The sequence below is a fragment of the Capsicum annuum genome, chromosome 4, assembly GCF_002878395.1.
Source record: "Capsicum annuum cultivar UCD-10X-F1 chromosome 4, UCD10Xv1.1, whole genome shotgun sequence".
Lineage (NCBI taxonomy): Eukaryota > Viridiplantae > Streptophyta > Magnoliopsida > Solanales > Solanaceae > Capsicum > Capsicum annuum.
Window position 1 is genome coordinate 8,580,251 of NC_061114.1, and position 14,291 is coordinate 8,594,541.

Here is a 14,291-nt window from a genome sequence, read left to right on the forward strand (position 1 = left end):
AAGTAAATCCTCAACTAAACCTCAACCCTCCTCATCATATTGGGTTGCAAAAGCAAGAGGGTATGAATGAACATGTATGGCCTCCTAATGATCAATTTGGAATCGCCTTGTAGGATCAGTAACCAGGCATTGGACAACAGGATGGTGTTTTTCAACAAGTGAATCCTCAACTAAACCTCAACCCTCCTCATCATACTGGGTTGCAGAATCAGCAAGCAGGCCTTGGACAGCAGGTTGGTATTTTTCAACAAGTAAATCCTCAACTAAACCTCAACCCTCCTCATCATATTGGGTTGCAAAAGTAAGAGGGTATGAATGAACATGTATGGCCTCCTAATGATCAATTTGGAATCGCCTTGCAGGATCAGCAACCAGGCATTGGACAGCAGGATGGTGTTTTTCAACAAGTGAATCCTCAACTATAAACCTCAACCCTCCTCATCATATTGGGTTGCAACAGCAAGATGGTATCAATGAACATAGATGGCCTCCTAATGATCAATTTGGAGGGGCAAATTTGGAGGGGTTCCAATAGGATGATATTGGGTATATGATTAAAGAATCTCATCAATATACCCCGGATAAATCTGTCTTGGTGTGATACAGAATTAAATAGAGTAGATTTATAGTTTGTCTGTCTTGGTGTTATACAGAATTAAATAGAATTGCTTTACAGACAAAATGTCTGTTTTGGTGTTATACAGAATTAAATAGAATAGCTTCTGTCTGTCTTGGTGTCATAATCGAGAATATGCCTCCCATTAGTGATTCTCTTGCAATGAGAATTTGGAGGAGTCATCACCATTGGACTAACATTTCTCTATAAAATTATACCTGATTAAATATATTTTCCTCAAATCTAAACTAAACGAAGACATAGAAAACCGAAGTGATCCGGATAATAGAGGAAAACAATGAAACAGGGAATGTACATAAAGCTATATAAAAAATTCTGACACAAATTTTTTAAGATGTCTTTCCAGAGTCTACTATACAAACAAAGAGTCAGAGAAGCTCACTTTCTCGTAGGAATAACTTTCAAATTTCAGCAATATTAGCCCATTCTGCCACAGAGACCAATTCTGATGGTAGTTCTTGGGACTGGATAGTCTTTTTTGTCCCTGTTCTTAAAAATCTTTTACTTTGTGCCACCCTTATAGCTCTTCCCATAAATTCCCATGGATAAAGATATAATCAAATCAATTTTTTGACATTAATCAGATCCAAAGTTCATGTCCACAAAAAACAGTATATAAACTATAGGAACCGCTATGAACATTCAACAAATGGGAACTGAGATTCATCAGAACAAGCAGCCAACCCCATAATTATCTTTCCATCAAAGAAGGATAGTGCTTCGTGACCTTCGTCAGGTTCCCGCTTTGGTGTTAAATGAAACAAATCCTTATCCTGCAGATTGTCTGGGATTATCATTGAATATGACTTCAGCAGAAACAACATTAGCCCCATTAGCCTTAAAGAATTCCAGTAGGTCTTTGGACCTTGCATCGAAATGCAAATTAGCCACAAAGTGATTGTGTACAGGCAATTGCTTGGATGGCGGAGGAGAAGAAGGTTTCTTAGTCTTTGGCTTAGCCCATGCAAGTCTCAAAGGTATACCCTCAAGATCCTATCAGATGTTAACAACCAATAATGCAATCCAAAGTTAGCTAAAAAAAGTTAAATACTGATAGAATTTTCCAGGAAGAGTTAACATTAAAAATCCTTACTTATGCTTCAAGATTGTCAAGAACTGTTTTAGCTTCCTCATGTGAACCTATTGTGACAAAGACAAAACCCCTGCTTTTTGTCTTGTTATACATTGTAACCTTGAGAACAAACAACCGACGACAAACCCATCTAAGAAAAACTTGAATAACAATCAAACCTTAAAGAAACATAATGAGTTCAGGCAAGTTTGGTACGGGAAAATATATTTTCCACTTGAAACCATTTTTTAGTATTTGGCTTATAAGATAATTTTTTAGTATTAGGAATCCACAAACTGCTACTCCAAGATACGAAAAGAAGGCAATGTTGAAGCTGCATCGGTATGAACCAACGCAAGTTAATAAAATCTTCAATTTGAAGATGAATATTTTGATTAAAGAATAGCATATCATTCTATATGTAAGCGACTTATTCATTCGATTTGCCTTATAAGAACAGAAGGGAATCATGAAGGTTCATTCATTGATGAGTATAGATTTGGGAAGTGCATCAGGCTGTCCTTTATATTTGATTAAACTGAATGGCTTCCGTAGAAGAAGCTATAAAGACCAATTGTGAAGAGAAATTTTGAAATGTTTACAGATGTTCTGATTGGGTGAAATCCAACATCATTGATCACTCTTAACCCACAGCAAGCAGATCACCATGATAATCAGTGCAATCACTCCAACAGCTGAGTTACAAGCATCAGAATGCAACACACATCAACACATATTGAACATCAATGAACTAATTCAAGACATTTTGTGGTAAACTTAAACGATCAATACCTGAAACGATAGACAGCAAACTGAGATTTCTAAGCCAAACAGTTGAAAGTACGAAAAGAGTAGAAATGATTGCACGTATTTGATAAGAACATAGATGAATTCCAGCGTACTCCATGGGACTATTTGGGAATAGGGGCGCCAAGATTATCACTCATCATAATCAAATACTCTATGCAAAAGGACTACAAAGAAGAAAACCCTTGCAATTTTTAGGCAACATACAGCAGTACCAGAATGAAGCCGAGAGTGAGAATTAGACACTTACATATAGTTCCGCATACAAGGCTATCTGCGTTAAATGAAAATCCAACGTTAGTAACTGGGCGCAAATGTAAGTTCTACAAATTGAAAAAAGCATTAGTATATATGTCGTCAATAAGCTCTCATACTCACAGCTATAAATATTCGGTCGAGGAATCCAAAGGCAGATTGTGTGATATCTGGATGGTTTTCAATACTAGGAGAACTTTCTAAACATTTTTTCAAAAGAATTCCAGTATAAAAAATAATGACTCCGAAAAGAAGCAGCAGGAAAAGACTACACCATCCCTCTCCTTTGAGTGTATAGGTAACCAAGAGGATTCCTATGCCACAGAGAGCGTTTATGGTTGCATTAGAATATCAATCCACATTAAAAGAAACAACATAATAGAGCTGGGAGTTTTATGTACTTGAAACAGATTTGGCAAGGGGAAAAAAGCAGAACATTAGCCAGGTACCAATACCAATCAACTGATATTTCAACAAAATAATTGGACTTTCAGGAGAAACATAGATGAAATCTTAGAAATTAGTACATATAGAACAACAATACATGACACATGTAGCTCCAGGATGTACAAATGCTTGAATTACAATACACGCCTATTGGCTACAGACTTTCTACTCTACCAAATGGTTGTTTCTTGAGTCCCAAATTATCAACTAGAGACCAATTTTAGAAACAAAGAGTCACCCCAAAATAAAGAATAAGGAATTTTCAAGATTACATGACTCAAGAGATAACAAAAAAAGAAGAAAAGGGACCTCAACAACCAGAGTACTATTTTTTTTTCAAGCTATGAATCACTAATTATAAGGAGAAAACGGAAAAAAAACATCAAAATTATGAAGAATTGAAGGCAAATGAGAAGAAGAGAGAAAAGGATGAAAAATTTACCTTCGATCACTCAATTTTGAACTCAAACAACGTCTATTACGACTCTCAGAACTCGGTGTAAATGAAATTCGAACCAATAATGAAGCTGGCGCACCTCTTGAGAACTCAATTTCGAACTCGGTGGCTAATGTTGTGTTGTGCAATGCTTTATGATCTGATGCTTTATGCTGGCGCGTCTATTTCACATGAAGGAATTTGATGCTTTGCGATAAACCCTACGTGTGTGCACCTTAGTGTAACGTAGTTGTGCCAAAGCACCTGGTCTCAAATACTTCCCCTTTGTACTCCTCAACTGCTTTTTCTGTTTTGGAGTCTTGGATTGACCATCATCGGGTGACACTTTACCCATATAATTCTGATTTTTCTTTCTATTTTCCAATCAGTTGAATTAATTCATCACCTAACTTCTCAAGGTCTAAAATTCAACCATTTTCCTTGCTTATTGGTTACTTTCTACTTTTCAAACAGTTGAATAAATTCATCACCTAACTTGTCAAGGTCTCGACTTTAACCATTTTCCTTGCTTATTTACCAAATCTGACTCAGATTACCCTTCAGGTTGACCTGAAAAGTAGAAAAGTTACAAAAATACCCATCAAAAAATAGAAAAGATCCAACTTTAAAGAGATCAACTGACACAACTCGAAAAAATCAAAAACCACAACAAATTTATGATTTAATTAACTGCTTCAGACTTACAACAACAGCATCACGGTGAAATATAACATCCAATTCGAAAACAGAAACCAAGAGAACATCCAATTACTTAAGCATACATTATATAGCACATGACAAACACACATAAAGAACTTCAAAACTCGTCCGTACAAAGACATTCAAATCTCAAACATCAATTTCCCTTGCTTATTTATCAAACTAAGACCAAATCTAGCCCAGCTTACCCTTCAATGTTGCCCTGAAAAGTAAAAAATTTCCACAAAATACCCATCAAAACTGGAAAGAATCCAGCTTTTAATAAACGAACAAACAACACAACACATAAAAATCAGAAACCATAATAAATTTATGATATAATTAACTGCTTCTGAATTACAACAACAGGATCAGGGTGAAACAGAACATTCAATCCAAAAACAGAAATCAAAACTCACAGCTAAACCCAATCGAACATTTAATACTTACGCATACATCATTTCACAAATCACAAAAACGTACATACATGCAAATCTCAAACATCAATTTCTCTTGATTATTTATCAAATCAAGACCAAATCCAACTCATATTACCCTTTAACTTTGACCTTAAAAGTAAATAAAAAATAAAAAAAATCCACGAGATACCCATCAAAACTGGAAAGATCCCAACTTTTAATAAACCAACTAACAATAAAAAACACTAAAAGTACTAAAATTGTAATTATTCTCATATCAATATAATAAAAAAATAGTTAAATTAACATATTTTGATGCTTGAAAAAACACATAAAAACTAACTTGAAATAAGATGATGTATTACTCAACAATCATTTCTTCATTCGGTCATTTGGTCCAATTTGCTGGTTTGAGAAGTTTTATTGCTAATTCAATCTTTAACTCTTTATCGTTATAGAACATGAACAGTTTCTGAGGATTAATGGTTGTGGGTGAGAGGAGAAGTTTTTTTTTCAAAACGGCAAAAATTATGTACGCTGTTTCTGGGTACTTTGGATTAAAGAGGACTCCAAGTTGTCCAATTAATACAGAGTTCTCCAGGTTTTTTAAATTAGATGGAGGAATACCTTTTTTTTTATTTATTTATGTTTTTTTGTCCCACCAATTTATTTCAGTTATAGAATAATTTTGATAGTTGTTCGATAACTTTATAAAGTCGTTCAATAACTACCAAAGTTGTTCAATAACTGTGAAAGTTATTGAACAACTAGCCATAGTTGTTCGACAACCGCAACAAATTATTCAACAATTGCGCGAAGTTATTTAGACAATTAATATAGTTATCCAACAACTATTTCAATTATTAAAAAAGATTTAGTTTTTTTTAACCAATTTATGGGACTCACTTATCCCTTTTCTTAACTGAAAACTTGGGGTCTTTTGACTCATTTCTCCTATTTCTGTGTGGTTCAAATGTTACTCCGTCAGCTTCGTTTCAGATACTATCTAAATATTTAACGACTAAATAAAATATATTTATTTAAATTTATATTTTTAAAGCATAATTAATAAGATTAATTTAATAAAATATATCCCTTAATTAATATTTCTTAATGGGTATACCTAGGGGTGGCAAACAGGCGGGTTGAGTCAGATATGGACGGGTTAAAAGTGGGTCATGTGAAAATAGATAAAATATCCAACTCAATCCATATTTAACTATGGATAAAATGGATAAACCCAATGGATAATATGAATATCCATATTATCCGTTACTTCTTTTTATGTAAAAATAAAAGTACTCTTATATTACAAGAAAAACTACATTGATTTAGCAAACATAAGTTTTTAATTATTTAATTTAGCCTAAGTTCGATTAATTACAACTCATACGCTCTCTTACTAATTAAATACACTCCTTAAACTCTCTCTTTTATTTCTCCCTTAACAACTCTCTTTTTTCAGCTATTTTTTCTTCTTTTTTTTTATTCTTTTTCATTTTTTCTTTTTTCGTTCTCATTTTTTCTTTTCCATTTTTTGTTTTTTTTTTCTTTATTTTTTTTCATATTTTGTCATTTTTCCCTTTTTTCTATTTTATTTTTCATTTTGCTTTGTTCGCTTATTCTGTTTTGTCATTTTTATGTTGTATTTTTTCTCTTATTTTTTTGTTGTTGTATTTTATATTTATTTGTATCATACTATATATTTTAAATAAATTTATTATTTGTATTTGAATAGTTTAAATGTAAATATTTATAACTTATTATTTATATTTGTACACAACGCATCATTCATACAAATGTATCGTTAGTATTTATATGTCAAATTTACCACTTGTATTTGTATATAAACAAGCATTATTTGTATTTGTATAGTTTAAGTTGTATAAACATGTATCATATTTGATACAATTATATCAATAAAAATAAAAATAAAAATAAAAATGATAGCATGAATTATAAAATAAAAATACAAATACAATTATATCAATAAATATAAAAATATAAATAATAGCGTGAACTATAAAATAAAAATGTTCATACAAGTGCAAAATATAAAATATAAATACAATTGTGTCAATGAATATAAAAATATAAATGATGGTGTACATAAAAATACATAAAAATAAATGATGGTATTTTTTATGCTCGACATAGTAGTATTTTCAAAAGTACAAAATATCATATTAAGAAAAAAAAAAAGGAGGGAGGGAGGGGAAAGAAAAAATATAAAAGGAAAAATGAGAAAGAAAAATTTTAAAAGGAAATAAAGAAGAAAAAAGAGAAATAGAAATTAAAGATAGAAGAGAGAAAAAAAGCGAAAAGAAAGAAATGAAAAAGGAAAAAAGAAAAAAAAATAGAAAAAAAAAATATTTGAAAAAAAAATTCTTCATTCCAAACACACTCTTAATAAGTATACTTTAGACATTGCTACATCTTCACACATGTCATACTTTAATTTTTTTTAAAAAAAGTTCAAATTTTTTTTAAAAAAGTTATGAAAATAAAAATTGAAAAAAAATCTATTTTTAAAAAAGAAAAATTGAATTTTTTTTCTTCATTCCAAGCAAACCCTTAATAAGTATACTTTAGACATTGTTACATCTTCACACATGTCATACTTTAAGGAGAGTATAATTGGTGGATACCCATGGGTTATCCATATTTTTTAGAATGGATAATAGGGATTGACCCATATTTGACCCACTATTAAATGGGTTGGATACCCAACTCATTTAGCATGGATAAAACGAACGGATAATCATACCGTATGTCAAGTTTATAGGGCCAATTAATATGAAATAGATGGAGTATTTGTTTTGTAGTAACAATAAATGACACTTAGATGGTTTATTAAAGAAAAACCAACGAAAATTTAAAGAAAATAATTAAAATGGAACAAAAGCTTAAAAAAATCAGAAAAAAGGATAAATATGAATTGTGACGAATTCGGAACCAAAATAAGCCACAAAATATAAAAAGTAATCAAAATAGGCCACCTATTTAAAAAATCATCAAAATAGGCTAAACGTAATAAATTATTATGTTTTTCACTTTTTTCTTAACGGCCAACACGATTTGTAAAACATACTCCCTCCGTTTCATTTTACTCGTCCCAAATTTTTTAATTTGATGTCCCATTTTATTTATCCTCTTTTACTTATCAAGACAAGACAATTTTTTTCCCATTATACTCTTAGTTTAAATGATTACTCCTTATTATTAGCATTCTTGAAAAATGTTGCAAAGACTAATTTTATGTTATTTAAGAGGAGTTTCATTAAGAGTATTAAGAATATAAATTGTGCTTTGGTATTAGTCATTCAATAATATTGAAACTAATAACAAGACACAATTAAGAGGGGTAAAATGTTAAAGTTACATTATCAATCTTTATTTTTTGAATAGTTGTGTCATCCCAATTTGGGACGGGTAAAATGGGACGGAGGGACTAGTAATTTATTATATTTTATAAACAATATTTGTAAAACGTAATAATTTATTACGTTTTCCAAAAAAAAACAAAAAAAGACAGTGTGTAATCACATCAACTTTATGTCAAATCATGTAATTTGTAATAAACTATTACGTTTTACAAAGACTATTTGTAAAACGTAATAATTTATTACAAACTACAAACAGTGTTTGTAAGTTGTAATAAATTATTACAACTTACACTTGTCCATATCACATCACATTTATTTTTTCCACTTTTAAATTTAACCTTACACCATCCTACCCCACGTAGAACCCTCCCACCCCATCTCAATTACAACTAGTTCGAAATAGAGACTGCAATTCATTGAAAAGAAAGCTATAAATTTATTTGTTACAAAATATTAAAAAAAAAAGATAGAATATAAAATTTTCATACACTATAATGTATATAACCGAGGAACCTACGTCTGGGATTGTCCTCCGATCATGAAATTCTCACAATTGGAGGAGACCCACATGCACAAACAAGTTTCCTATTATAATTCATGAAGTTGGAAAAAAATAGATAAAGTAAAAGAAATAGAATGAGATTTTTTTTTTTAATTGAAAGTGATGGCGGAAGAGGAATAATGAAGTGATGGAGGAAGAGAGATAATAAATAGGAAGATAGATAATTGAAACTTGTTACCGTTGAAAATGCTAATTTTTAAAAACAAATTTAGTAAAACATAAATTTACTAAATTTACGTGTTGGGGTTGGGATGGGAGGGTTCTACGTGGGGTGGGGTGGGAGGGTTCTACGTGGGGTGGAGGTTGGAAAAAGTAAAGGTGATGTGATATGGGTATGTGTAAGTTGTAATAAATTATTACAACTTACAAAGACTGTTTATAATTTGTAATAAATTATTACGTTTTACAAACACATGTTTTACGATCAGAAAGTTGATGTGATAGCACACTGCTTTTTATTTTTTATTTTTTGTGAAAAATGTAATAATTTATTACGTTTTACATACCATGTTGTCTGTTAGTTGATCGTTCAGAAAAAAAGTAAAAAACGTACTTATAATTTAGTATGTTTAGCCTATTTTGGTAACTTTTTAAATAGGTGACCTATTTTGATCATTTTTTATATTTTTGGCTTATTTTGATTCCGATTTCGCATAAGTAATAAGTAAAATATACATAAGTTTGTCATGTTCATTCACATATACATTTGTCATATTGCTAATTTATATAAATATTTTTTTCAAAAATAACATAATATTGGTAAATCAGTAACACGACTTATAATGTATGTGTGTATATGTCTACATATACATAAAAATAATATTTATCAATAATTATTTATTTCATAAATGCTATGTATGTATTTGTCTACATATACAATAGTGAAAGACAAATTCATATACCACACAGATCAGCAATCAGAAAATCAATGAACATAGGAACATATGCATAATATAAAAAATACAATACACATAAGTCACCTGAAAAATATACATACATTTAACAAGCCAGACAATTGTAAATATCATATAAAATCTAACAGTGCTTTATACATAACAACATATCCGACTCAAACAAAGACATAATAAGTGTGTATATAAATATATATTAACTTCAGTTTTGTCATTAAAATTTAATAACGCAACTGCAACATATACAAGAAAATAAAAATAAAATAACACATCAATCTCACATGGTAAAGTGAAGAAAGACTGATATTTATGTCAAACAACTAATAACCCATTTAAATTGTCCAATAAAACATTACATAAGAGTAGATAATGAAAATCAACTGATTAATCAACACAAGCAGAGGAAAATTAAAAGTTATTGCTCCTTTGGAAAAAAGTTACGGGAACGCCTATTGTAATCCTCATGTCCGCATCGTTCACATCGATTTGTACTTGATGAAAGAGACAACGTAACATACATCAATAGTTTTTTGAGATTCATCAATGTCTAATTCAGCAACAATTAACGAAATAAATTTCAAATAAGTTATCAATTTTGGGACAATAATTTCTTCACTTTGGTACTTTACATATTCTATTTTAATTTTTCATCACCAAAATGCCTCAAAAGTATTCTAATATTCATCTTCTTCAATATAAATAAAAACGTTTTTCTTTCAGTGAGATCAAAAATTGGTGTTCATTTTTTCTGGGGAATTCTGTTTTTTGATTGTTTTTTTTTTTAATGTATTTGTTATTTTCAAAATTTTAATTAGTAAAATTGTTACATAATTTTAGGAATGCAGTATCCACTTTTAATAATAGTGCATTAATTGTGTGCATAATAGAAGGAAATCAGTTTTTTTCCTTTTAAATAGATGTTTACAGATTTACATATATATAACACTTTAATCAAAAGAAAAAGTAAAATAATTTAAAAAATATGAAAGAATATAAATAAATCTAATAGAAGTAAAATTTATGTTATTTCTACTAAAAAAAATTAAAAGAATTTCATGATCAAACGGACCATTTATTTGATTAGACTACCAGAGTGTAGATGCCACGTAATTACATTACTGGTATCAAGAGGAAGAAAATACTCAAAGAACTCAAGAAGAGTATAGTTGAATTGTAATATTATATTTCTTTATTAGAAAGACTACTAGCTTGGAATTATTCGTATATAGCTTGACTAAAGACTAAAATAGTACTATAATAATCTAGAACACGTGGCACCAAAGAACAAGTACAGTTAGGCATGACTTTCACTGACTATAAAATCTAGCTTTTAGTTTAACAATAGTGATAAAAGAAAGAAGTTTGAATATTCTCATCGAAACGTGGAAGAAGTTGCATGAGACAAGTTTGAATTCCATGCTTTTACATGCAACTAATAAACCCCTACTCGACTTACTTTTATTCCTGTTTAACAAACTTTCTATTTTGATTTTACACCAAATTTAAAAAAATAAATAAAATTTTTAAATTTTATTATCTTAAATTAAAATTATATTAAATATATCAAAATACTTTTTAATCTTATGGTTCTAAAAATGTCATGTAAAAAATTAAAATTAAAGTATTGTAAAAAAAAAAAAAATTTTTTTTTTTTGAAACAGATTAAAATAGAAAATAGATCATTCTTTTTTAAACGGAGGAAGTATATAATATTGTTGGTCTATAGATTGGGCCACTTTTAACGAATTTTATCTGGTTAATTAATAGCTTAATCTCGGAAATTACTAATTAGCAATAGTTGGAGGCATGACTATCAAACATAGCGATGAGATAGATTTTGAAATTTCTTTCTATTGTCACATAATACAGTTTTTGAAATTCGTTGTGTATTAGTTATACATCAAGAAATACAAAGTGAATTCTTATATTTGACAGAATTATGGTATCACCGATACAAAATAAATTATTGTATTATTGATATTAAATAAATTTCAAAAGCTCTCAATATGTTTCATAATTTTTAAAATTCCCGCAATGTTTGGCTAATATAATGTATAAAATTGTTTGATTAGGTAATCTTCCTACTATTTACAGTGAACTTGATGCCTTAGTGGGTTATAGAGGTGGAACTAAAATTTCTATTGAAAAAACAAAACTCATTCAAGGGATTCAACATTTACAATATATAAAATAAAAATTATTTTAACTAAGTATTAATAATATAATTTTTTGCGAAGTAAATTCGGACGAACTTTCTATTATTAGATTGGCTCCGCTTCGGGGCTACTCAATACTACTGTTCAAACGATTCATCAATTATACAAAGAACAAACCCCAATATGAAAATCAATAAAAAACATACTCTCTCCGTCTCATTTTATGTGTCAATTTAATTACTTGATTTAATATCGTTTCTCCCCACTATCCACTCCTAGCTTCCACCTCACATCCAAAATATTTTTCTAACTAGCTATTATATATAAATACTTTTGAGATAATATACTTTTATACACTTAATTAATGTAAAATATTTGTTGACTCCCATCTTTTTAAAAGCATAATTCTTTAGTCAGTGAAGTCATTCCTAACTGCCCTCGTTAGTTTGATCAATATATGTTCCAATCATATTATTTAGTGGTCTTTCCGATCATAACCAATTACTTTACGTTCAACAAGCGCTAAGAATTGCTGACTTTTTCGACTCTGTCCTAGGATTATTAGCATAACACAAGAAATTAGATGAATGCAAACAATTAAACTAACATTTCATTATTTGAATTAATCCAATGGAGGTTCAACTAAGGAGATACAATGGAATGTTGCTAACACACACACAAGTAGTACAATCTATCAATTCATGTAAAAACTAAGGAAAAATGAGCCCTCAAAGTTGCTATTTATAGTAGGTCAAATCTAATTACAATTTACAAAGGCATAATACATAAATATGACCCTAAACTTGAGATTAAATTATAACATTGACCTTACACTTTGACGGTGCACAAGTAGGTCTTTTAACTATTCAAAACTTAAACAAATAAACATTCTAATCCTACGTGGCAAAATGTGTGCATACACTCAAAACCACACATGTTGGAGTTAGAATTGAAGGGTTTTTTTTGTTCAGCTTTTAAATAGTTAAAGGACATACTCATGCACTGACAAAGTTTAAGGCCAATGTTATAATTTAGTGTCAAATTTAGGGTCATATTTATGTATTATGTCTAATTTCTCGCTTTCTTTTTTCAGGTTAAAGAACTTGAATGGAAAAACAAGGACATAATTCATAAATAACTAATTTATTTTTTTAGTTTTTGTAATTGCAAATAAAACACTATATTAGGAGTTTCAAATTTGACATTGGAAGTTCTACATATTATATAAATATTCATGAAATTTCATCTGACAAATTGAAAAATCCATGATAACGTCGACTAGTTTTCAAAATGGATTTTTTAGTATTTTCAACATACTTAGATCGAAATAATACCAATGAATCGAATACACAAACATATATTAGAGAGAGAAGGCGAGAGATAAAAGAGAAAGACTGACATAGATATTAAGTTGTTAAATGAAATTCGAGTTTATGAGGCAAAAATTTACATTATATAAGGAAATAATAACTCATTTCCTCAACTAACACTATTAAAAATTAGGAATTTTCGATATACATTTTCGACATAATCACTCGATAATAATATTGTTGAGTCAAATACACATATAAAAACAAACATATGTTAGAGAGAGAAAGCTAGAGATGAGAAAGAGACTGACATAGGTATTAAGTTGTTAGATGAAACTCGAGTTTATGAGGTTAAAATTTACATTATATAAGGAAATAGAAATTTTTGACATACATTTTCAACATAATCAATCGAAAATAATATCGATGAGTCAAATACATACATAAACACAAACATATTTTCGAGAGAGACACAGACATAGTTATTAAGCGCTGTTAGATGAAACTCGAGTTTACGAGGCAAGAATTCACATTATATAACTTATTTCCTCAACTAACACTACTAAAAAAAATAAAAATTTTCGACATGCATTTTCAACATATATAATTTATCAAAAACAATATCAATGAGTCAAATACATACATAAACACATGCATATATTAGAGAGAGAAATGACAGATGAGAGAAGAAATATTTAGGCAACATATGTACACCCCTCCATATATCCCATTATATGATGTGATGATATTTGACTGAGTGTTAATTGACACTTTTTCATTAGGATATTATATTGTAGATAAGTAATTGTTTCTTAGGTATATGTATAAAAGTGAATGTCGTATTATCGTATCGAATTTATCTGAGCTTAATATTTTAGACACGTATATGTGGTGTGTTTGGTATGGTGAAGGAAAATATTTTCTATGAAGGAACTTATTTTCTTAAAGAAAATATTTTTTAAATATTTTGACCAACCAAATATAAAAAAATTGAAAACATTTTCTCAAAAATATTTTTCTCCATACCAATACGCCCATAGTACATAAAATATCACTAAAACTGTAACAACATAACTGATTAATTATAGTTCATAACTTTAAAATACAACTGATTCAATGCTAAGAATCTTGAAAATTGAAACGATAAAATTTATATGATATATTGAATTTATTTAAAAAATTTGTGTGCTTATT

At 29.3% G+C, this 14,291-nt stretch overlaps 1 long non-coding RNA gene and 1 pseudogene across 1 annotated transcript in view; one reads left to right on the forward strand and one right to left on the reverse strand.

Moving 5' to 3' along the window:
• LOC107869205 overlaps nucleotides 1–601 on the forward strand; it is a 1,126-nt gene extending 525 nt beyond the window's left edge. The window contains exons 2-3 of the long non-coding RNA XR_007054390.1: nucleotides 114–233; nucleotides 363–601. This is a non-coding gene — a long non-coding RNA (uncharacterized LOC107869205). The remainder of the gene's footprint in view (nucleotides 1–113; nucleotides 234–362) is intronic.
• Nucleotides 602–902: 301 nt separating this feature from the next.
• Nucleotides 903–3,836, reverse strand: LOC107868338 (annotated as a pseudogene).
• Between the last annotated feature and the right edge of the window lie 10,455 nt (nucleotides 3,837–14,291).